At 35.8% G+C, this 24,785-nt stretch overlaps 1 long non-coding RNA gene across 2 annotated transcripts in view; it reads right to left on the bottom strand.

Annotated features, from left to right (window-relative positions):
- The window catches only part of LOC137488601 (uncharacterized), a 234,019-nt gene that overhangs the window by 63,503 nt on the left and 145,731 nt on the right, over positions 1-24,785 (bottom strand). Inside the window, exon 5 of one of the 2 annotated variants that reach the window (XR_015519085.1) lies at positions 14,825-14,968. This is a non-coding gene — a long non-coding RNA (uncharacterized LOC137488601). Of the gene's footprint in view, positions 1-14,541; positions 14,969-24,785 lie in introns of those variants that run through there. The other variant, XR_015519083.1, reaches the window with a different exon arrangement.

The raw sequence follows: 24,785 nt of genomic DNA, 5'->3' as shown, positions 1-24,785 counted from the left end.
TCTGTAGTTCACTTCATTTGGTCCGGACCTAGGGCAATAAATGAAACATTGTCGCATTTTCTGCTGTCTTTGGCTCGTTATCACACCACACTGGCTTTCAAACGTTTACACTTAGCTGATGATTGATAATAAAGCTAGTTTTGCGTGCTGTCCTGGGAGAGAGCCCTGAGCTTATAAGATCCTCGAGCCCTGGGCTCCCTCCTGTTGCAAGGCGAGAGGGGAGTTTGAGCTTAGGTAGATCTCGATGACTCCCCCTCTCGCTTGTTGTAGCTAAGTGTCAGATATGTATGCTGAAAGGTGTACTCAGAGTTTAGCTAAAGTATTTGGATTGTTTAGAGTGCTTGTTTTTGAACTGTGGGAGGAAACCGGAGGACCCGGAGAAAACCCACGTGACCACGGGGAGAATGAGCAAACTCCGCACAGAAATGCCCTCTGGTTTGGAAAGGAATTAAACCAGGGGCATTCTTGCTGTGAGGTAACAGCGCTAATCGCTGGCCACCGTGACGCCCGTTTGAAAGGAGGAAAAGTAGGGTTGGGTGGGGGGGGTTTCTTCAAGACGAAGATATTGAGATGAGAAAAGTCTGGTTATTTATAGTGAGTTAAGGATCATAGGATGATAGGATAATCATTAGGATAGGATAGGATAGGATAGTCGTTAGCTAAAGTTGGAACAGCTGTGAACAATCATAAGCACGTGACCCTCTCGAAAATTTGTTTATAAATAAACTTCACTTGGTCAGAACCATAGACTGTAAAATTTATGGATGTAGTATCCGTGACGTCACCCATTGGTTTCTGAAGAGCGCAAATGAAGCTACAAGTAGGCGCGGCCAATCGTCGCCATTTTGTTCGCGCGTCATTACACCCACGGCGGGATACCAAACAAGGGCAAAGAGGCGGAGAGTGAACGGAGCTACAGACACCTGCTGGCATTTTGCTTGAACCTGGCAGACAGACTTTACTTTGGGAGAAATACTTAATACTTTAATAACTGCGACTCGTTTGTGTTCTGACCACATGTGCTTGGTTGTACACTATATCAATAAAGTGTTTAGACTTTTAAAAGCACTTTTGTAATACACAGAGCCACTGAGCATTGTTCTTTTCTACATGAGGAAAACATGAAATACGTCCAAACACTTCAGATGTAGCCTGTGTTAGTAAATGCAAGGCTAAAAATGAAATCCAGGCATAGCACTGTATGACAACGCTTCAGATAACTGCTCTAGAGCCTACAGCGGATCAATCTGTCAGATTCTCGAGTGCATTACAGGTAAGAACATTTTAAATGATAAATGATCTTAAATAAAACAAATACATTTATAGAGATGGTATATAATTTCACTCACCAGGGAGACAGAGGCCACGTGAATGGTTTGCACACAGCATGCCATATCATCTGATAATTGTAGGAAGTAATCCCAAAAGGCAATTGAGAGTGTAAAGAAACATTAACCAACACAAAAATGCCATGTATATGCCAAGTTCATCGGCTAATTAGCCATAATCAGCTGAGGTGACGAGACAGTGAGCAGCGAGACCTAGCTGTCACTCAAGTGGCCACGTCCTTAATTATGCAGACTCGATATAACTTAATATAAACGAAACGGATGAGTTATAAAAAAATTCACCCCCCTCACAGTTGTCATGAAGGTTAATCATGGCTATATGCACCAAAGCCATCTTCTGTACCAGGCTGTAAATATGTTTTTTTTCAGCTGTAAAAATGGCCAATTTCTTATTGCAGTCAGAAATGACCAGGACTTCCTGGAGCCAGCCCCCCAGTTACTTTCATATTGGCTTCCCGAGGGATGGCAGGAGGTTGCCACTTGAGTTAAAAATAACCAAAACGCAGTCATCTGACAAAATCCACATCTCTCATTGGCCAGATGTTGTTGAACATAGTTCCTAAACTGTTCATTGATTAGTCAGAATTCACGCGCGGGAAAATGCCAACGAACTCCCGCAAGTAAACAAACTGGCAAACACAAAATTTCGCTTTTTACTATGGAGGGACGACTGCGCTGACTGATTGTATCCCTGCTTTAGACAAACTATACATTTCGAGAATGAAGCGCAGCCGTGGCTGAAAACAATGTTTTAATGCATCGCACGTCACTTCAGAAGGAGGCATGAATTAATTTAGCTAAACTGCGACATGGTTATCTTGCGAAAATATTACCAACGATCCATCAGGTAATGTTTCTCTCTCTCTCTCTCTTTCTGTTGGTAAAGCTCTGTCAACAAATATTTTTCCTCCATATCCCATAATGCACAGCGCATCGGCCTACGGCAGCTGGATCAGCCCCAAAAAGGCGCAGTACTTTTTGCGGTTGGGTCTGTTTTAGTTCGGATCATATTCTCATCACAAACGAACGGCTCCAGGGTTGCCCTGCTTGAAGAGGGGGTCTCGGTAAGCTTTTTTGGTCCGCACATAAGTACGATTGCTGCATTCAAACCAACAAACCGCACCAAGAGGGAAAACGAGCTCTAGTGTAATTCAACCGAACTAAATAGAGCAGGTGTGAAAGCACTCTAAAACTATTGATGTATTTACAAGAGTTGACTCGTAGTACTTCAAATAAATTGTCTTGATAACGAGTCTTTAGCCGTTTCGGCGTGACGTCAATGCGAAACTTCAGCGCTGCTCAATTGTTGCGTGCGCAAACCCGGGAATATTCAAACCTGCGGCCCGCCCACAAACCGTAGCAAAGTAAAAGAGAAAGACAAACACTGTAGCAGATCCCTGTTGAATCAAGTCGTAAAGATGCTGTGCTCAGCTGGATATTACTGGAAGTGTGAGGGGAAAGTTAGTGTTATTTTCTCTACCCAAAGATGAAACTGAAGAGTTAGGGGTTGAGGTTTATTTTTGCAAAAATACCTCGGCATTTTAGCCCTCATTTTTCTGACGAGTGTTTCAGTAATCTACAAGATTACGACAAGGGATTTGTCGGCCGTTTGTTAAAAGAAAGATCAGAAAAGACTATTGATGTGTGGGACATTGTCAGAGCTCGACAGGAACTTTATCAGTACACTCTAAACTAGTACTGCTCTAAAGTCCAGCGCAGAGAGTGTTAGTTATGCACCTACGCAGTCCTATGCTTACACATTGCTTATTACACACAGGATGAACTATACACACACACACACACACACACACACACACATCTGATTGGCTGTGAGATATTAAAGTAATATCAATACTCGTCCTGCATCTTCACCCTTGTGTATTACTCTGTGTAAGTCGATCTCTCTCATTTGTATGTTCTAGTGCTGTATTCATACTCTAGTAATCTTGGAGCGATTGCTTTGCTTTGGATTTTTCAGGGTTAATTATTGTGATCTCCTGATTGTAACAGAGAAATACTGGGAAATCTCTGTAGACTGATGACATTTCATGCCGTTCAGCATTACAATATTAAAATGTGTGCAAAAATCACCTGTTTTGTCATCACTTTAGAAATTTCTTACACAAGAGAATCAATCAAACGCTAGCTCTAAAGTGACGTTGGGGAAGTAGCAACGGTTTCTGCTATTCTGACATCAGCTGCAGATGTGAATAAACGGCGGAAGAATGTAGTTCCATTCAAAAGGATTTTTTTGATTTCCTTTTTTAAATACACGATTATGCCATTGAACTGCTGTGTAAATGCAATATCACACGAGTAGCAGTGCGATGTGGCTGTATATCTTCAATGGTGGGACACAACACACGCCTCCCACCAATGCCGATATACAGCCATGTCGCACTGCTACTCATGATATTGCTCATATACAGTTGAAGTCAGAATTATTAGCCCCCATTTGATTTTTTTCTTTTTTTTATATTTTCTAAATGATGTTAAACAGAGCAAGGAAATTTTCACAGTTTCTGATAATATTTTTTCTTCTGAAGAAAGTCTTATTCGTTTTATTTTGACTAGAATGAAAGCAGATTGAAATATTTTAAACACTATTTTAAGGACAAAATTATTAGCCTTTTTAGGTTATGTTTTTGTTTCGGTAGTCTACAGAACAAACCATCGTTATATAATAACCTGCCTAATTACCCTAACCTGCCAAACTGAATATCTTAATTTGGTTATTTTTGATTATTTATTTATTTTGATCTCAAATAGCAAGCATAACTCTTAGTTTTATATCAGTTTATTTTTTGATGAATTATATTAACAAAGTAATACAATACAAATCAGCAAACAGAAAAAAATATCACTTCAGTATTTATTTTCTGGTGTTAACCAAAAAGCTATCTAATTTGGATTCATATTTCGTCTAAAAAATCTTGATATTTTTAGAAATGTAACTTTTCAAAAACTCAGAATATGTCCTGCCAAGTAACATGTTTATGAAGCTACCTGTTGGCTGTTAACAGGCAGCAAGCAATGTAGCAGTGTGCTCTTTATCAGCACTCACAGCCGTGTCAGAACAATCTGTTTTATCATGTAGATTTACCATTATAAATGGGGTGTAATGAGTCAAATGAGGTTGGTTGTTTTACATATAATCAGCCAGATTCTTTTTCAAGTGATTTTTGGCCAAAATAAGAAGCAGAGTAGATCAAACTGTGTCTACACAAAGCTCCATTTCTCTTCAGCGACTTTTTGTACCTCCAAAACAAAGAGTTTAAAAGGGAACCTGTTTTGCCTATTTTTACAAGATGTAAAATAAGTCTCTGATGTCCCTAGAGTGTGTGTGTGAAGTTTCAGCTCAAAATACCACACAAATAATCATTAACAACTCTTTGAAATGGATTCTTTTATATGCTTTGATCAAAATTGTTTGGTCACTGTCGCTTTAAATTCAAATGAGATTATTTTTTAAAAAGAGGGCGGAGCTACAAATGCCTTGGCAGATTCAAAACTGAACTATCAATAGCCTCTTTCACACAGTGATTTTAATAAATATCCAGATTTTTTTTCTAATTATTTTTCCGTAAAAGACCATTCACACATCCATTCCAAAATACTGGTATCATTAACCAGAAATGAGCTCAAAACTGCCTCGCTTGAATTAAACATGAAGGGGGTCAGACTTTTTCTTGATGGTTTCGCTTTTATTAAAAACTTTAGCAGTGCTCCTTCACATAGACAGGAGCGCACCTTCACATGCACACGCGTTATGCATTTGAACACTGAGCTTCCAAGTAAACTCACCGTGGTTTATTTTAAATATCATCTACATTTTTTTCCACAGTTGGCATTAAAAAGAACATAGAAACAATATTCAACTATAATCAATTAATCAATTAATCAATTAATCAATTGATCAATTAATCAATCAATTAATACATTTTTCTTTGCTTTAGGATTTTTTTATGAATAGCTTTTTTCTCAACTTAACAGTCAGCTTTTATTCTCAAGTAAATGCATGTCACTATGCATGTAAAGATAGTTGTACTTAAAAAAAAACAACCTTAGAAAGCATTACATAAACATTTTATCAAACAGTGATGTGGATTTATTACTTTAACCAGATATAACTCACAAAAACAATAAACTCACAACTCACAAACAAATAAAAGCAAGTAAATCAGGTCACAAACACTGCCAAATAATTCTTCCTCTGAGCTCTGCTGCAGCAGTTGGGGATCTTTGAAATACAATAATAATAGCTATTTTTGTGTAGAATATCCACCAGAAGCTCTACAAACTTGACTTGAGCTTGTGGAAGGACATAAAAAGTGATGTATTTCATGTCATTGTAGTTTAGCTCAGGGGTTCTGCCGGTGTGTGAAGGTTCAGGGATCAACAGCCAGGTGTTTCTGCTGAAGTTTGTTGGCAGAAATGCAGATTCTCATGAACTTGACGTCTTAATAAAGTCACTTTGGATAAAAGAGTCGACTAAAAATGACATGTAATGCCATCGGGCAGCTGCTGAGTCTGCAGGGGAACGCACTCCGGCATGCCATCTGTGACAGTTTTAACAAAACCTGATAATTATTGGAGGCTGGAAGTATATTTTCCAACATCTGAGTTACATTTTCTCGATGTTTACGTTCTTTTATCGCTAATCTTTGTCAGTCGGCCAGATGCTTCGTCCGTCCCCTGCAGACTTTCGCTTTTGACCACATGCAACTTGTGACAGTGAACAATTATAGCAAACACTTTCCTCCACTTTGTTTAGAAGCGAGGACTTGTTTGCTCTAGAAAAATGGCAATTGCTCATTTATCGTGACTGGAAACACGTTCAGCTGTTTCGCTTGCATTTCTCAAACCATCTGTTGCAAAAACGCAAATTCATTATTATCACAAGATGTGTGTGGAGTTACAGTCTGAGGCGGCGAAATTCACAGAAACTACAAATATGCGTCGCTTTAATTATAAAACATGCAATTTGTAGGCAGATTTATGACCTGGGTCTGCTTTTTGGCAGGATATGTTTGAAGAGAGAACACTCAAAGTAACAATACAGAATGCAATTTATTAAAGGGGTAGTTCACTCAAAATGGGCAATTCTGCCATCATATTTCTTTCTTTAATTTCTTCCTTCATTTTTTCCTTCAATCAATTTTTCCTTTCTTTCTTCAATTTCTTTCTACCTTTATTTTTCTTTCTTCAATTTCTTTTTTTTCCAGTGTTTTTCTTTCTTCCTTTCATTCTTCCTTTTCTTTTTCTTAATTTAATTCAATTTATTTTTCTTTCTTCAATTTTTCCTTTTCTTTAATCAATTTCTTCCTTTCTTTTTTCTTTCTTCGATGTCTTTTTTCTTTAAGTTCTTCCTTATTTTTTTTTTCAATTTTTCCTTTTTTTCATTTTCTTTATTTAATTTATTTCTTTTTTCTTCATTTCTTTCTTTCTTTCTTTCTTTCTTTCTTTCTTTCTTTCTTTCTTTCTTTCTTTCTCTTTCTTCAATTTCTTTCTTTTTTCTTTGATTTCTTTCTTTTTTTCCTCTTTCTTCCTTCATTTCTTCTTTCTTTCTTTCTTTCTTTTTTTTCTACCTTGCTTTATTTTTCTTTATTCAATTTCTTTCTTTTTTCAATGTTTTTCTGTCTTCCTTTCATTCTTCCTTTTCTTTTTGTCAATTTCATTCTTCAATTCATTTTTCTTTATTCAATTGTTCCTTTCTTCAATCAATTTATTCCTTTCTTTTTATAGTTCTTTCTTTCTTTCTTTCTTTCTTTCTTTCTTCAAAGTCTTTCCTCCATCTCTTTTTTTCTTTCTTTCTTTTTTCAATTTCTTTGTCTTCCTTCATTTCTTTCTTTCTTTCTTTCTTTCTTTCTTTCTTTCTCTTCAACTTATTTCCTTCCTTCAATTTTTTTCTTTCCTTCCTTCTTCATTTACTCTCCATCTATCTCTTCCGTCTTTCCTTCCTTTTTTCTTTCAATTTTGTAGTTTTTTTTCTTTCTTTAATTTATTTTTTTCTTAATTTCTTTCTTTGTTCTATTTTTGTTTCTTTCCTCAATTTTTTTCTTTCTTCAATTTCTTTCTTCAATTTTTTTTCATTCCTTCAATTTTTTTCTTCAATTTTTTTTCATCAATTTTTTTCCTTCCTTCCATTTTTTCTTCAATTTCTTCCTTCAATTCCATTGTTTCTTCGATTTTTTCCTTCCTTCATTCCTTCCTTCCTTCTCTTCTGCAATTTCTTCCTTTCATTCTTTCTTCCTCCCTTTTTCTTAAATTTCATTCTTTATTTATTCAATTTCTTTCTTTCTTTATTTTCTTCAATTTCTTGTACTTAAATTTCAAGTAGTTTACTGTAAATTTGTAACAAAATCTTAATTTTCTCATTTTAATGGTAAAAATCTGCCAACCAAAGCTACAGTTTTACTAATGTATATTTTTGCAAGGTAATAATTATTACAAAGGATGTCATGAATTGATAAAATACAGTTTACTGAAAATTGGAAAACACTTTACAGTTTCTACCATATTTTAACAATAAAAATAATCTGGCAACCAAACCAAATACAGTTTTACTTCCAATGTCTGTACATACACACTGGGTGACTATCCACAAACTAACAAATCATATCTGTCAATCCTCAAGTGTTCTCCATATTTCCTTCAGACTTGATAACACACACTGGCAGATCTTCTGGAAATTCAATAATTACAAAAGAAAGAACTCTCCATCTCCTTTCCAAGGAAACCTCTAATCCATTAGCAGAAATAAAACCCTGCAGGGCTTCTGTAAATGTGATGTTTTCAAATCCCAGATGAGCCCAAAGAATGAATCAACTCGCTCCCTCTAAAAAGGCTTTTATGAAAAATAAATTTAGTGGATTATTTTTTATTTTAAGTGAGGATATTAGGGATTTATGGAGTGATATTTTCCTCCATTAGCTGGAAATATGTGGATTGGAAAGATGAGGATGAGATGCTTTATCAAATAACGTACCATAACAAGGAAAAGGTCTATTTCATTAATAATGGTTATGAAAGCGTTTACTTTATACGTTTGGATCCAATCCTGCTCAATTCTTTCAGTAGCTTGTACAAGTGTTTTTTTGCCAGGGTTTTGGCCTGACCAAATTAGGAAATCTATTTAAGCTGAGTAAAAATGATTGTTTTATGCATTTAAAGGTGATATAGAATAAAAATCTGAATATATCTAGACATAGCTGAATAATTACATTGAAATGAGCACTAATCCCATCAAAATATATAATCTTGGCCAAAATTAGGCCACAAAATCAGGAACAAAACACTGACTGTTATGCTGCACAAGGAATCATTAATGTACAGAGTTTAATTAGCTGCCATGTTTCCCAGTGATATTATAACAATGATCATTTACCCCTTGATTTTTAAGTTCATCTAAGCTTATATTATACTACGTACAGTTTTCTTTTTTAAACATTTCCCAAATTATGTTTGACAAAGCAAGGACATTTTCACAGTATGTCTGATAATATTTTTTCTTCTGAAGAAAGTCTTATTTGTTTTATTTTGGCTAGAATAAAAGCAGTTTTTTTTTTTAAACCATTTTTTTAAATATAACCAATACGACTTTCTCTGTAAGAAAAAATATTACTGTGATGAATACCTTGCCCTGTTAAACATAATTTGGGAAATATTTAAAAAAGAAATTCACAGGAGGGCGAATAATTTTGACTTCAACTGTATGTTATTTGACCAGTGAACAAAACTATATATAATAGGAACTTTTAATACTTCGTTTTCCAGATTTATTTTGAACGCGAGTATCAAAACAGGCCAAAAACAGCCTTATGTTACTATATAGGTGTTGGTTGCACATGTGTCTGTGCTGATGGGATCACTTGTCAGCCGAGACAGATGACTGTTTACACCTGGCACTAAACACAGCTCAGTTGTTTGGATTTTCGGCAGATTGAGCGATTGCTTTCATTTGAAATGGCATGAGAGGTAAGTGCATGAGTGTTTACACACGCAAGAATGTCTTATTACAAGATGCATGAATGCTGTTTTTAGTACACTGTAAAATATATCCGGAAATTAGCAGTTTTCCAGATTTTGTCATTCACGTTTTTCTTTTGTATTTTTCCCCCGTTTATTTATGCTTTTGAATAGCATTATGGGAGCTTGATCTTTCTTCCCGTAACTTTTAACCTTGAAACGTTCAATAAAGTGACTTCTTTAAACCTTTTTTAATAGTTTAAAGTGATATACTTAAAGTTTAGTCAACTCAAAAAAAGCTGTGCAGCAGGTTGGCTTACAATTTTAAGTTGTGTATATGTTTTTCTTAATTGTACTCCACACTGTAAAAAGTGACTTCATTTTTATAATTATGCTTATTGTACTAACTTTTCCAACTAATCCCTTTTAACAGTGTCAGACTATTTTAGCACGTCTGTTTTTAAATTATCACTGTAATTTGTACAACATTACATTTTTAGTGCTTCAGTAAGTCTATAAACTCTACAATAATATCCTGTATTGAATTTAGAAAACACAGCGGAGTCTGGAGAAGCAGATTTATTTTACGTCATTTTGCTAGATACAGAAAACCTGGGGAAAAAATAGATGTCAGAATGAAGTCAGAATTATTAGCCCCACTTGAATTATTAGCCCCCTGTTTATTTTTTCCCCAATTTCTGTTTGACAGGGAGAAGATTTTTTCAGCACATTTCTAAACGTAATAGTTTTAATAACTCATTTCTAACAAACTGATGTATTTTATCGTTGCCATGATGACAGCACATCATATTTGAGTAGATATTTTTCAAGACACTTCTATACAGCTTAAAGTGACATTTAAAGGCTTAACTAGGTTAATTAGGTTAAGGCAGGTTAGGGCAATTAGGCAAGTTATTGTATAATGATGGTTTGTTCTGTAGACTGTTTCTGTATCAGAAAAAATATAGCTAAAAAGGGGCTAATAATATTGACCTTAAAATGTCTTTTAAAAAAATTAAAAGCTGTTTTTATTCTAGCCGAAATAAAACAAATAAGACTTTCTCCAGAAGAAAAAGTATTATCTGACATACTGTGAACATTTCCTTGCTCTGTTTGACATAATTTGAGAAATATTTAAAAAAGAAAAAAAAAAGTTCAAAGAGGGGCCAATAACTGTGACTTCAACTGTATATAATAAAGGTGTTTTAGAAAAGAGGGATTAGTTTACTTTTTTTTTAAGTACAATTTTTATGATTCTAAAAATGAATTCAACTTAACAGTTACAAGTTACAATGGGGTTACTTATATTATTTTGCAAAATAAACTTGTTCCTTCTAAGGCCATTGTTTTACTCGCTTTAACTAATTATTTTTTAATGCACACTACCTGACAAAAGTCTTGTCGTCTATCAAAGTTTTAGGAACAACAAATTATAACTTCTAGTAGAACATTTGGTATCAAAAGTGGCTTATATGAAAGACAAAGGCCTCTAGATTAAGCTTATTTTTCCAAAATAAAATATGATCATGCCTTGATTTTTAATGATTTAAATTGGACAGTAAAGTCTGACTTTGATTAGACAAATGATTTGTGATTAACAGAAATAATGTCCAGTATAGAATATAAAGTCATGCTGCAGTGGAAACAGAATGAATATTGTGTCTGACTCCATCATGAGCTTGGAGGACTGCATCCATACATCTCTGCAATCACTCAAATCACTGATTAATAAAGTCATCTGGAATGGCAAAGAAAGTGTTCTTGCAGGACTCCCAGAGTTCATCAAGATTCTCTGGATCCATCTTCAATGCCTCCTTCATCTTATCCCTGACATGCTCAATAATGTTCATGTCTGGTGACTGGGCTGGCCAATCCTGGAGGACCTTGGCCTTCTTTACTTTCTGGATCTTTGATGGAGTATGAGAAGGAGCGCTATCCTGCTGAAGAATTTGCCCTCTCCTGTAGTTTGTAATGTAATGGGCAGCACAAATGTCTTGATACCTCAGGCTGTTGATGTTGCCATCTCTCAACGCCCCCATACTGAATGTAACCCCAAACCATGATTTTTCCTTCACCAAACTTGACTGATTTTTTCTTTGGAAATCTTAGGTCCATGTATTTGTGATGATTGGGATGCAGTTCAACGGATGATTCATCAGAAAAATCCACCTTCTGCCACTTTTCCAAAACTAGAAGTCAAGTTATTAGTTATTGCTCGAACAACTAAGATCGACAACAAGACATATGTCAAGTAGTGTACATATAAAACTAAGAAAAGTTTATTTCCGTGTCATTCCGAGTTTAAAAAGCATTTAAAAACATTTCTTGAAAAAACATTTCTAGTTCCTTTCTCAAAGAAGTAACTCAAGATTGTAACACATTACTTTTACAAGTAACTTTCCCCAACACTGTCCACAGGAGCAGGATTTCAGTGTGATCTCCGTACCTAAGCTGTTTGCAGATTTCCCGCTGCTTCAGTCCTTCATCAGAGTCGCTCCTCGTGACACCAGCACCTTCCCACAGGAACTCTACCTGTGTCACAGATGGGGACTGACCACGTACTGAATCATCTAAATGAGCTAAAAAATACTACAGTAGTTGAAAATACTACACTATATGCAGTATAATACACTTCACTACTCTGTTATGGTTCAAACACACTACAGTATTTACTAAAAATTACTACAGTATTATTTCATGTGGGCAGTCGAGGTCTCTTATAGACTAATTCTGTAGCTTGGTGTAAATGTATTTTTAATCCAGATACAGAAGTCTTATTTAAGACTTATAAAAAAGTCATTTTCCTTCATTGAGCTGCAGTGTGTGTGGAAAATACAGACGTTCCCAGAGAAGCAGCCAGGGTGGATTTTTCCTCTTAAAAAAAAAAAGAAAAGAAGAAGAAACAAAAAAAGAAAACAAAAAAAAAACAAAAAAAGAGAGAAAGTGAAGTCGTGGTCAGCAAGGAAAGAGCGTTTATTCTTCATTTCCTGAGCAGTGTATTGAAAGTGAAGAGTGAAACAGACGCTCGCTCGCTCGCTCGCTCAGTCGGGGGGGATCCAGAAACATTCAGTTCCCATGTTTGTGGATGTTGCCAGAGAATGAACCAGATTTCAGTTGTACTGTATGTGCAATTTCATAACTCTGCTGGCAGGAGCTGCTGTCATTTTCAGGGCGTTTTAACCCCTCATGAACTCTGAGCCTCTTAGGAAATTCTCAAATGTCAGTGTGTGTTTGGTTTGTGTTCAAGCAGTTCTGTGTATTCTGGTACATTTCACTAATTAAAGGTAGTGAACTATTTTATTATTATATTTAATTATTTATTTGTATTATTTTTATATGCCACTGGTCAACTGTGGATAAAAAATTATATATATATATATATATATATATATATATATATATATATATATATATATATATATATATATATATATATATATATATATAGCGGCTGTTATGATTTATGTTTTCTTTCTGTCTTTTTTTCACCCTCTTCTCCGTTTGCTCAACCCCTATGTTTCTAATTGGTTTATTATTCTGTCCATCATCATTATGACGCTCTCCGGTTCCACCAATCCCAGGACGAGCCGCAAGGATTTAAAGCCCTGTCAGACCAGTGTGTGGTGTGCGCTCTGCCTCGGCGTATCCTTTGTGCTCCACGCAATTTGTTTGTGCAAATGCTTCGTCTATTTTGTGATTTATCTCAGTTACTGTGAAAATTCGAGCTTGCTTGTTGAACTTCGTTGGCTTTAAGTAACATAATATGATGATGGTTGTGTGATTCTAAACTAAGCTTTGACGGACTTATCCGGTTTGTTTTGTTTTAGTTTAGATTGATGTTTTGTTAGATTAGTTTGAGTGTTTTGCCACTCGTGTATTTTGAGTTTTGTAGTTTAATTAGTGTAGTTCGGGTGTCGTATACACTGAAGATCTCGGTTTTTATTTGTGTTTCTTTTTGACGCCTAGTTTAGACATTAGATTTAAGGATTGTTTTGTTTTGTTAATTTATTTGATTTGGCTTACACTCATTGTTTTTGTTTAAAGATAATAATTATAAATGTTTGTTTCTTTTTTTTCCCCATTTATTATTGTTACATGTTTCAATTCAATTATTGAGTAAAAGCTTTAAATAAGAGTAACTGAACCTTGCCTCATTATTGATCTGTCGCACACATTACATCTGTCTCACTTAAATGTTGCAGCATCCCACTTTAACATCATAAAACACGTAACAGCAGCTGATAAAAGTCTCGCGTTAACACAGCACGTTATGCCAATAACGACCCACCACTATATGTATGTGTGTGTGTGTGTGTATATATATATATATATATATATATATATATATATATATATATATATATATATATATATATATATATATATATATATATATATATATATTAGGGGTGTAACGGTTCCCAAAAATCACGGTTCAGTTTAATACGATACAGTGGTGTGACAGTTCGATAAGTTTTCGATACAGCAAAAAAAAGAAAAAAGCCAAAGGATTTTTTTGATTTAAATCGAACATCATAAAAGTATGATCTTAAATTTTTTTTTTTTTTTACTTCAAAGAGTGATAGAACTAAACTTCCGGGGTTTCTGCTTAGCAGCAAATAAAACAAATTCGTTTCAACACGAATACGCGTATCGTTACACTCTTATATATATATATATATATATATATATATATATATATATATATATATATATATATATATATATATATATATATATATTATATATATGTATATATATTATATATATGTATATATATAATATATATATATTAATATATGTATACACACACACACACACACACACACACACATATTTACAAAAACATAAATTTGTATAAACTATTATTTAAAAATATTAATTATTAAATACATAAAATGTAGTCCTATTTTAAATGAATCAATATTATAAATACAAATTTTCTTAAAATAAACAACTACAGGAAATTAGAATGTAGTAATATTTTATAAGATTATTTGTTCATTAGTGTTATCAATGTTTTATTGTCACCTTTGCCTGCAGTAATTTTATGTAAAGAATTGTAATGTTATGTATGTTTTAATATATTTCTATTTTGTCAATTTTAAGCCTCCTGTGGACAGGTGTTGAAAATTAGCAAGTTTGCTAAAACACTTAAACAAATGCATTTGGTTGTCTAGTGTAATTGTGATGTCCATGTCAAATAAATAAATAAATAAATAAATATTTTTAAAATATAAACATTTATTTTTTATGTTATAAAACTGTAATTCATAAGTAATATTTTAATTCAAAGAGTATAAAGTGGGAACGTAAAAATGTACTAAAGAATCAATTTAACATATAGCCACAGTTTTGGTTGACGGCCAACATATATGAGCAGTTGAGTATGGGTTGAGTGTTGAGTAAAAAATATCAAATCACATCAGGATTTTACCACTGATCAAACACCACTGGTCTGAGATGTGCAAAACCAACACAAAGACATGAAGCCATCACACACACACCTGTGAAGAAACGCTGGTAATCTCCATCAGCTCAGGAATGTCCAACACAAACACAGCTCTTCTGCTTTCAGCACTGACTGTCAGAGGAAGATGATGATGATGACGCTGCCGTTGATGATGATGAGAGATGAGCGTCCGTCATTCCTGCAACACAGTATAAAACATTATTTTTTTACTCTCGACACACTGAAGAATTGCACTCTTCTGCGTCTTCATAAAAAACATCACTCATTCATCTCATTCTTCTGCCAGCTGAACTGATTTATTTTGGCGAATTTTGTCAATTTAAAACTAGAATAAAGACGCATCTCTTTGCATTAGCATACACGTAAAACACAAATGCTTTTGAAATACAAATCCCCTAAAGGATTGTTAGTCTGTGTTATTTAGGACAACCGGAGCTGGGAACACTTCCCAAAAGACATTATAATTTGAACGGCATCTGCGCTTATGTTGGTTTGTTTTTATTATTCCAGAGATTTCAATAATCCTGGACCAGGCCGTATCCTGAGCAGCTGCTGTGGTGGTCATCATGGAGGCATGAGACCAATTCCTGTAAGACCCCAATGACAGATGAGTCTCCGCATTGATCCTGAAGGGCCAGCCTGTACACCAGCCGGTGACCTCTCCCACCTGCAGCTTCTCCATGATGGACATCCAGCGCTTTCCAGCCACTTACACTGCAGCTCCGCACAAGTTTGGCCAGAGGAGAAATGGTCGTGCCTAACTGAGCCTGGTTTCTCTGGAGCCTGGAAGGCTGTTTGTTTCCCAAGACACTGTCAGCATCACTAGTTTCATGTCCAGAATGTCTCAGCAGTTGTCAAAGCTTCATGTGTTTTATTGCCAAAACTGTTGCAAGCATTGCGAGGAATTTACACTAAGCAGATGTTACTGAAATGACTTTACCGCAATCGTCTCCAGAGCCTCAAATGTCTTCTTTACTCATTCAATGCTCTTTAGATTGAAACATGCAGGACACTGAATCAAGCAAAAATAAGAAAAGTTTAGTTCTGAACTTCACCATAGTGAGAGCTAACTGTCTTGCTTTTTTATTTTATCTGATCGTAAATGTAAACGTGAATGAACGTCGCCTCGTGGTTCCATCCCAAAGAGGGAAGAAATCACTTTCGCGAACGCTCACGCTCAATCTGCCCAGTTGGTGGAATAAACTACCTAACTGCATCAGAACAGCAGAGTCACTCGCTATTTTTAGGAAACGACTAAAAACTCAACTATTTAGTCTCCACTTCACTTCCTAATCTGCAATTGCCTCTCTGAATATCACACTAACTGTACCAAAAAAAAAAAATATATATATATATATATATATATATATATATATATATATATATATATATATATATATATTAATACTACTAATATGTCCCTTCTTAGACTTTACAGACCTGAAACTTGCCTATAGCACTTATTCATTGTTGCTCTTAGTTGTGAAAATTGCTTCCTTGTCCTCATTTGTAAGTCGCTTTGGATAAAAGCGTCTGCTAAATGACTAAATGTAAATGTAAAATGTAAATGTAAATGTGAACTGCAAACCACAAATAATCTCCAGTAGCCTAAATCATTGATATTATGAACATGAGACCATTATTATTGTTATTATTATTGTTGGAGCGGCACAATGGCTCAGTGGTTAGCACTGTCGCCTCTTAGCAAGAAGGTCGCTGCTTCAAGTTCCAGCTGGGTCAGTTGGCATTTCTGTTTGGAGTTTGCATGTTCTCCCCGTGTTGGCATGGGTTTCCTCTGGGTCCTCCAGTTTCCCCCACAGTCCAAACCCATGCGCTATAGGTGAATTGAATAAACTTAACTGTGAATAAACTATGGGCGTACTCACACTATGTACAGTTGCCTTAAACTGGGCCAAAGCACGCTTGTCCGCCCCGTCCCGACGGCCCGCACTCACATTACATTCAGGCCAGGGCACGCTTACATCATCAATGGTGCGCTGTTCAGTAAGTGCTCTCGCTCAGCACAGTGGAGATTTCTCTAATTATATCGATTTAGTCATTTGGGATGCGGTGACATGGTCAGATATTTCGCAGAACAGATCAGCCACTTTTGACGCTCATAAACAGTCATAAAGTCCACATGCTGCAGAAATTAGGAGGTCTGCTGAAGGTGCAGCTGTAGTCCAGTGAAGGATTTGCGTCTTTATTAAACCACGACAGTTTGCATTCATTGAACAGTAAGAATGATTAATAAATCTATATGAAACAGTCCCTTAAAAGTCACGTCTCGCTTTCAGTTTCGGACTCAGGCGTGTTTTGCACACATAGAGACTAAGCCAAGCGAAAATTCATTATTATTATTATTATTATTATTATTATTACTACTACTGTTTGGAGTTATGTATTACAAGTAACGCGAGTTACATGTATGTAACGATATTACTTTTCTAAGTAATGAGTAATGTACAGCATGTAGTACATACAGTAGCAATCAGAATTGTTAGCCCCACCCCCTGAATTATTAGCCCCCGTTTATTTTTTCCCCAATTTCTGTTTAATGGAGAGAAGATTTATTCAGCACATTTCTAAACATAATAATTTTAATTACTCTTTTCTAATAACTGATTTATTTTATCTTTGCTATGATGACAGTAAATAATATTTGACTATATATTTTTTCAAGACACTTCTATACAGCTTAAAGTAACATTTAAAGGCTTAACTAGGTTAATTAGGTTAACTAGGCAGGTTAGGGCAATTATTGTAGTTATTGTATAATGATGGTTTCTTCTGTGGACTATCGAAAAAAATATTGCTTAAAGGGACTAATAATTTTGACCTTATAATGGTTTGTAAATAATTAAAAACTGCTTTTATTCTAGCTGAAATAAAACAAATACTTGACTTTCTCCAAAAGAAAAAATACTACTACTACTACTACTACTAATAATAATAATAATGACAATGATGATGATGATGCTACTACTAAAATAATAATAATAATTCAATAAATAAGAATAATAATGATAATATTACTACTAATAATAACAATATTAATAATAATAATAAAATTAATAATAATAGTACTAAATAAATAAATAAATACAACAAAAAAACAACAACAACTATTATTATTAATATTTTTGTTAGTAGTAGTAATATCATTATTATTATTATTATTTTATTATTATTATTATTATTATTATTATTATTATTATTAATATTAATAATATATAATATTTGAATAATATAATATAAAAATAATGATGATGATGATGCTACTACTAAAATGATGATGATGATAATAATAATAATTTTTATTATTATGATTATTAAATAAAAAAGAATAATGATGATGATATTGCTACTGCTACTAATAAATAAATAAATAAATACAACAACAAGAACTAATATTATTCATTCATTTTCTTTTTGGCTTAGTCCCTTTATTAATCCTGGGTGGCCACAGTGGAATGAACCGCCAACTTATCCAGCAGATATTCTACGCAGCGGATGCCCTTCCAGCTGCAAGCCATCTCTGGGAAACTATTATTATTATTATTATTATTATTATTATTATTATTATTATTATTATATTGGGCGTACTGTGCTTTCAATAATGTCATCTGTCGCTATTAAGTTTTTTGCTTGTTTGTATGTTTGCTTTACAAAACTTTAACTCTCACTCTGTTGAAAAAAAAAAAACTGTTCACTTCTAGGGGGACTAAAAATGAGCCTGTTTTATATATGTATTTATTAAAAGTGTAGTGTATCTTTAAGACAGCCTGCTTTCACCAGGCAGAGGGACTGTGTGTTCAGAGCTGAAAGTGACGGCGCAGTAAATCAAGCTAATTATTGTCAGAGACTCTGAAGAGTTTATGCGGTTGCCACTGCTCTCCATATTTCACATTTATACGCTCACACGACTCCTCTGTTTAATTCAGACGACAGCTGCCGTGCTCATTTAGACAAACGACTCTCGAGTTCATCAAAAACATCTTCCTGATAACTGATTTGGCAACCACCTCATATCTCAGACACTGATACCGTTCTGGAATCAGACGCTCTGAGATAAGCTGAAAAAAACAAATATAAAAAAAACAAAAAAAAAAACAAAAAAAACAAATGGAGATGTAGATTGATTGTTGACATTTTTGGGTGAGTCACTAAGGGAGGTTTACTATTAACATTTGGCATGGATTTAGATGCGCTTCTTTGTAGACATGAACGATACCTCAAGTCACGCAGCATGTTGAGGAAAGTTCTGCGATTATATTTTAAAGGGGTTTTAAAGGGGGGATATGTCATACGTCAATTTGCATATCATTGACGTCATCACGTTCTACTGTTTCTGTTTGATTAACAGCCTATGGTTAATAAAGGGGTATTTATAATTGCACTACACTTTATATAAGCATGTTTCTTTAACTTAATTTATTGCTGTTTGAATACAGTATGTCATTATAGATGTGTAGTGTATGTGCAGTTATCTCTCATATGTAATAAACTCAGACAAGTTCAGAAATTGTCACTAAAATATCTGTGATTGTGAACAAGAAAAGAATAAACGGTCCAAATAAAATGTTAAAATAAAGGAGAAGCAGATACTCTACAAGGGAAATACCTTCACACTACCTGCGCTAAATTATTTGTCGTCGGTACGCAGACGGGTGATCTGCTCTGCAGGTGGGAGAGGCTGCTGTAGAGGACTGACTGGGCTGCCTGTCAGTGCTGTGAGGAGGGGGAGGGGGAGGGGCCGGCGGCATCACACGCAGCTCGTTGAGAAGAGTAGGGTCACGGTACAGTATGGACAAATGACAGTCTAAAAAAAATCTCCAATAACACACAAAAAAAGTCGCTAGATTTGTCGCTAGGGGGGTCTGAAAAGTCGCTAAATCTAGTGACAAAGTCGCTAAGTTGGCAACATTGGTGGCAAGCAATCAGAATGAAGTAGTCCACCGCTTGAGAGGTGTTCAGAGAACACAGACCTGTGAACTTTGCTTCCGACAACAGTTGTTCCCAAGAGTTTGATTATTGCGGTTGCCTTGCCGGATTTACAATTATTGAAAATCGTGACGACGCGGGGCCCCCTAATCACGCGGGGCCCCCCCGCGGTGCGTGCCCTGCGGGCCCGTCCGCTTTGCCACTGGCCTCGGACAGGTAGCGTGTGTGTGTGTGTTTGCGCGCGCGCCGCGCTTAGCCTTGGACAGCAGAGCACACACATCTAACGCAATCTTAATGTGAGCGCTTTAATGGTCAAATACATGCACATTTGTGTCAGAGCGCAGTGTTTAGTGATTATTCATATTAACCGTCATTTGTGCAATGAACTAACAAGTTGAGAACCAAAAGACACGAGAAAGAGAAACCATATCGGAGCCGCACTATATTCTTAAAAAGACAGCGCGCGATATTCTTGCTGCTGCAGATTGTTTTTATTATTAATCAATAATAAAATCAAAAATACAGTGAAGATGCTTAAAGCACAGTTTAAACAACAGATTTAATAACTCATTTCTAATAACTGATTACTTTTATCTTTGCTATGATGACAGTACATTATATTTTACACATTATATTTATAGATATTCTTGAAGATACTACTATTCAGTGACATTCAAAGGCTTAATTTGGGTAAATAGATAAGTCTTTAGCCCCTTTCACACATAGAGACCTTTCCGGAAAATTGCCGGCAATTTTCCGGAAAGCTTGTATGTGTGAACAGATCCTTTTTGAAAATACCGGTAAATTCGTTCTGGCTATTTTCCGGAAAGAGAAGTTTTAACATTACCGGCAATTTGCCGGAATGCTGCGCTGTGTGAATGCAGAAGGAAGATTGCCGTAATAAGCGCGTGCACGTCTAGAACGTGCTGACGTGAGACGTCTGCTTTAGCCAATCACAACAGTCAGACGCATTTAGGTCCGCGCGGTTTGTGAGAATAAAAACCTTTGAATATTTTTCCAGACACATTTAGCTGCTAGAAGTTAGTCAGATCACGTTTATATGCTCTTCTTAATGCCAACTGTGTAAATAATCATCGATGAGATGCTTATGATAAGCCGTTGTTTGTTTACCTTCAAGCTTTGCGTGTGCCTGTGAGCGCCTGCTCACGCACATATTATGAACATCTCGACATGCGAAAGTGATCCTGCGAAAGTTGTTCACAATATTGATCATCCACAGAGTTTGTAATTTAGTCAAATGTTTACAAATACAAGCGCAGCCGTTTAAAGCTCATTTGTGGTGAATGATGTCAGAATTTACCGGTATTTTGGAATGGATGTGTGAATGCTCTTTTCCGGAAAATTTCCGTAATGTCCTCGCCTGTGTAAACAGTGCTTTTTTGAAAATACCGGTAAAGTCGTTCCGGAAATTTTCCAGATATTTACCGGTATCACTGTGTGAAAGGGGCTATTGTATAACAGTAGTTTCTTCTGCACACAATCAAACATATATATTGCTTAAAGGGGCTAATAATATCGAGCTATTATAGGTTTCAAAATATTCAAACCTGCTTTTATTCTAGCTGAAATAAAACAAATATGCCTTTCTCCAGAAGAAGAAAATTTTATGGGAAATACTGTAAAAAAAAAAACCCTCTGTTAAACATCATTTGGGAAATATTTATATATAAAAATAAATTCACAGGAGGATGAATAATTTTGACTTCAACTGATAATCGTTTTGAATAATCGTGATTACAATTATGACCAAAATAATCATGATTATGATTTTTCCCATAATCGAGCAGCCCTACTCCTGAATTGAAAATGCGTAGAAGAGTTGGCTGTGTTTACATTTACCCAAATAATCTGATTGACGATTCAAAGTGAAGTTTCACAAACGAATTTCGAGAGGAGCACGTGATAGGATTGACTACAGCTGATCCCTATCACTAGCTAGCCAAACATATAATTCCAAATTTAACATAAATATCCAGCCTAAACTTCAGTCCTCATCTTTTTCGTTTTGGAAACCCCCCATCCATCTCTTCTCCCTCCTCCTCAATTCCAAGTTCGGGTGACACGGTGGCTTAGTGGCTAGCACTGTTGCCTCGCAGCAAGGGGGTCGTATGTTCAAACGCTAGCTGAGCCAGTCGACACTCTCTGTGTCGCATGTTTTCCCCGTGGGACTCCGGTTTCCTCCCAGTCAAAAAAACATGCAACAAAAGTTAGTCACAAGCACGTACTACGTACAAACTAAGGGTGTCACGATCTTCCAAATCCTCGATTCGATTACATTTTCCATTCTAAAGTCACGGTTCGATTCGATTTTCGATTTAAAAAAAAAAATAAACAAAATCATAAACAAATCATACAGTAAATGAATAAGTTACACACATAATTACCACCTGTCAATCACTTTTTTCGCGGGATTTGTGAATAGGCAGGGATCTGTGTTCTTATAATGGCGTCGATAAAAAAGGTGCACAACCAACAAGAACCAGCCAACAGTATCTGAGGTTCGCTAAAATTACCAAGTACAAGTGTGAAAGATTGAAGCAGTCTGCTGACCCGCTGACTGCCTGGACCCGCTGTCTCGAGTGCATAACAGTGTGTGTGCGTCTTTATCGGAGCCTGTGTGTGAATGTGTGTGTGTCTGGTCACGTGATGTGCGTTTTCAGTGGTAGTGAGGAAGGAGGGCTGCTCAGTAATGCAAAAAGCCAGTGTGGATGTGGATCGTTGTCATTATAAATTGACATTTAAAAGCTAAGACCTATTAGTGTAAACAGGGCCTGAGTGTGTATTTTTCACGAGCGGATTTGCAACGGGGGCGGGGTGGAAGATCGTGATGCCTGCATTCGTCTGGTGGCCCAACCCTAATGCTTGAAAACTGTGTTGTTTTTGTTGACAACACGAACGTTGTCAACATAACTCACTGGAAATCCAAAACACTTTCACACCGGCGACTTCATTGAAAGAGGAGAGGGTTTAAGTTCTGTCGACGGGTCTCCTGCGTCTGCAGTTCAACAAGCACTTCAACAACATTTTTTTCCGCTTGCCAAGCCAAGCTGATGTGACACGGGGCGTGGCAGCATCGACGATTCCATTTTTTGATTCGATAATCGAAACTGAGCATGAATTTCCATCGATTTCGATTTAAAATCGAAATCGTGACACCCTTGTTACAAACGGGTGCAGTTGGTGGACTATTTTTGGGAAGCTATCAAGAACTACCTGATCTCGTATCCCTCCTAATGCTTATTGACCAGGCGGGAGCCTTGGGCTCATCTATCTCCAAGCTCAGGGTTCTCTCCAGGGACAGCATGCCAAACCTGCTTAAATAGTAAAGCATTATCTAAGTGTGAACTCTTGAATTTATTTAAAAACATTCATAAAGTTTTGATTGGATTAGAAAGGGCAGTTCATTTTCTTATTCAATCTTACATAAAAAAAAACTACCATGTACATTAAATTCTTGAAGCGGTCTACTTTCTCAATTGTATTTAGAAGACAAGGCAAGACAAGTTCATTTATATAGCACATTTCAAACACAATGGTAATTCAAAGTGCTTTACATAAACAAGAAAACAAGAAAAAAAACATTAAAATGTGTTAAACGTGAGCTAGTTTAAAGGAATGAAAAAAAAAAGTAATGCATAATAGTCGAGTGCTCATTCAGTAAAGGCACAGCTAAACAGATGTGTTTTCTGTCTCAATTTGATCTGATCATTTCAGGAAGCTGATTCCAGCAGCGAGGGCGCATTACCTGAAGGCTGATTCATCCTGCTTATACTGAACTCTTGGAATTTCTAATTTATTTGATTCTAAAGATCTGAGTGATCTATTGGGTTTGTATTCAGTGAGCATATCTGTAATGTTTTGAGGCCATTAAGTGATTTTATAGACCAGTTATAATACTTTAAACTCTATTCTGAATGTAACTGGGAGCCAGTGTAGAGACCTTAGGACAGGTGTGATGTGCTCTGATTTTCTGGTTCAAGTCAGAATCCTGGCTGCAGCATTCTGGATGAGCTGCAACTGTCTAACTGTCTTTTTGGGAAGTCCATTGGGAAGGCCGTTACAGTAATCCACCCTGCTGCTGATAAAAGCATGAACAAGTTTCTCTAAGTCTTCACAAAGATCACAAAGCTTGTTGCAATGTGTTGTTGCATTTTTTGAAAGGTGCGCATCAGCGTCGGCGAAGGCTATGCAACTGCGCGAGTGCTGCAGAAGTATAAATCAGTCTTAATCTATATCTTCTACCTGGGACACATGCGCAGTGCAACGTTGACATGCATTAGCTTGCACATATCTTTTTTTTTAAATGCACGATAAATCTTCTAAAACTGCTGACTGGACATTTTAATCAGGCTGTTAAAAGCACTTTATTGAAGCACATTAACCTAAATATGTTTAAATAAGCCCTATAAATAATATAATGTAAATAAAATAAATACAATAAAAGTAAAATAATAGAAATTAGAATAAGGAAATTAAATGATGAAAATCGGCGGTTGATTCTGCTGTGGCGACCCCTGATAAATAAGAGAAGGTAAGCTGAAGGAAAATGAATGAATGAATGAATGAAGGAATGAATGAAGGAAGGAAATCTAGAAAGGCGGAATGAAATAATGCAAAAAACATTTATTCTTTCATTTTCTTTTTAGCTTAGTCTCTTTATTAATCTGGGGTCACCACAGCAGAATGAACCGCCAACTTATCCAGCATATGTTTGACGCAGCGGATGCCCTTCCAGCTGCAATCCATCAAGCTTGAGTCTCATCTCACATTCCCTTTAAGAGTCAGTTGTGTCGCACCATTTGCTATTTACATAGTGGACTTTGTAAGTGTAAAAACTGAACGCTTCGCTAGCAAGGAAACAGTTAAACCAAGCATCTGCATGATGAACGATCCTCCTCCATTGTCCTCTTAACTTTCTCTTTACTTTAACTCCTTACTTTACTCCTTTACTTTGGTGGAGTAAGGAAACGGTGGAAACTCACTCCACTGAAGACATCCATTAGCCTACATATTTAATTGTGTTTGTTAAG

Source organism: Danio rerio, chromosome 20, assembly GCF_052040795.2.
Source record: "Danio rerio strain M-AB ecotype USA chromosome 20, GRCz13ab, whole genome shotgun sequence".
In the NCBI taxonomy this organism is placed as follows: Eukaryota; Metazoa; Chordata; class Actinopteri; order Cypriniformes; family Danionidae; genus Danio; species Danio rerio.
Note: the sequence above shows the minus strand (reverse complement) of the source record. Positions and strands in the feature narration are given on the sequence as shown.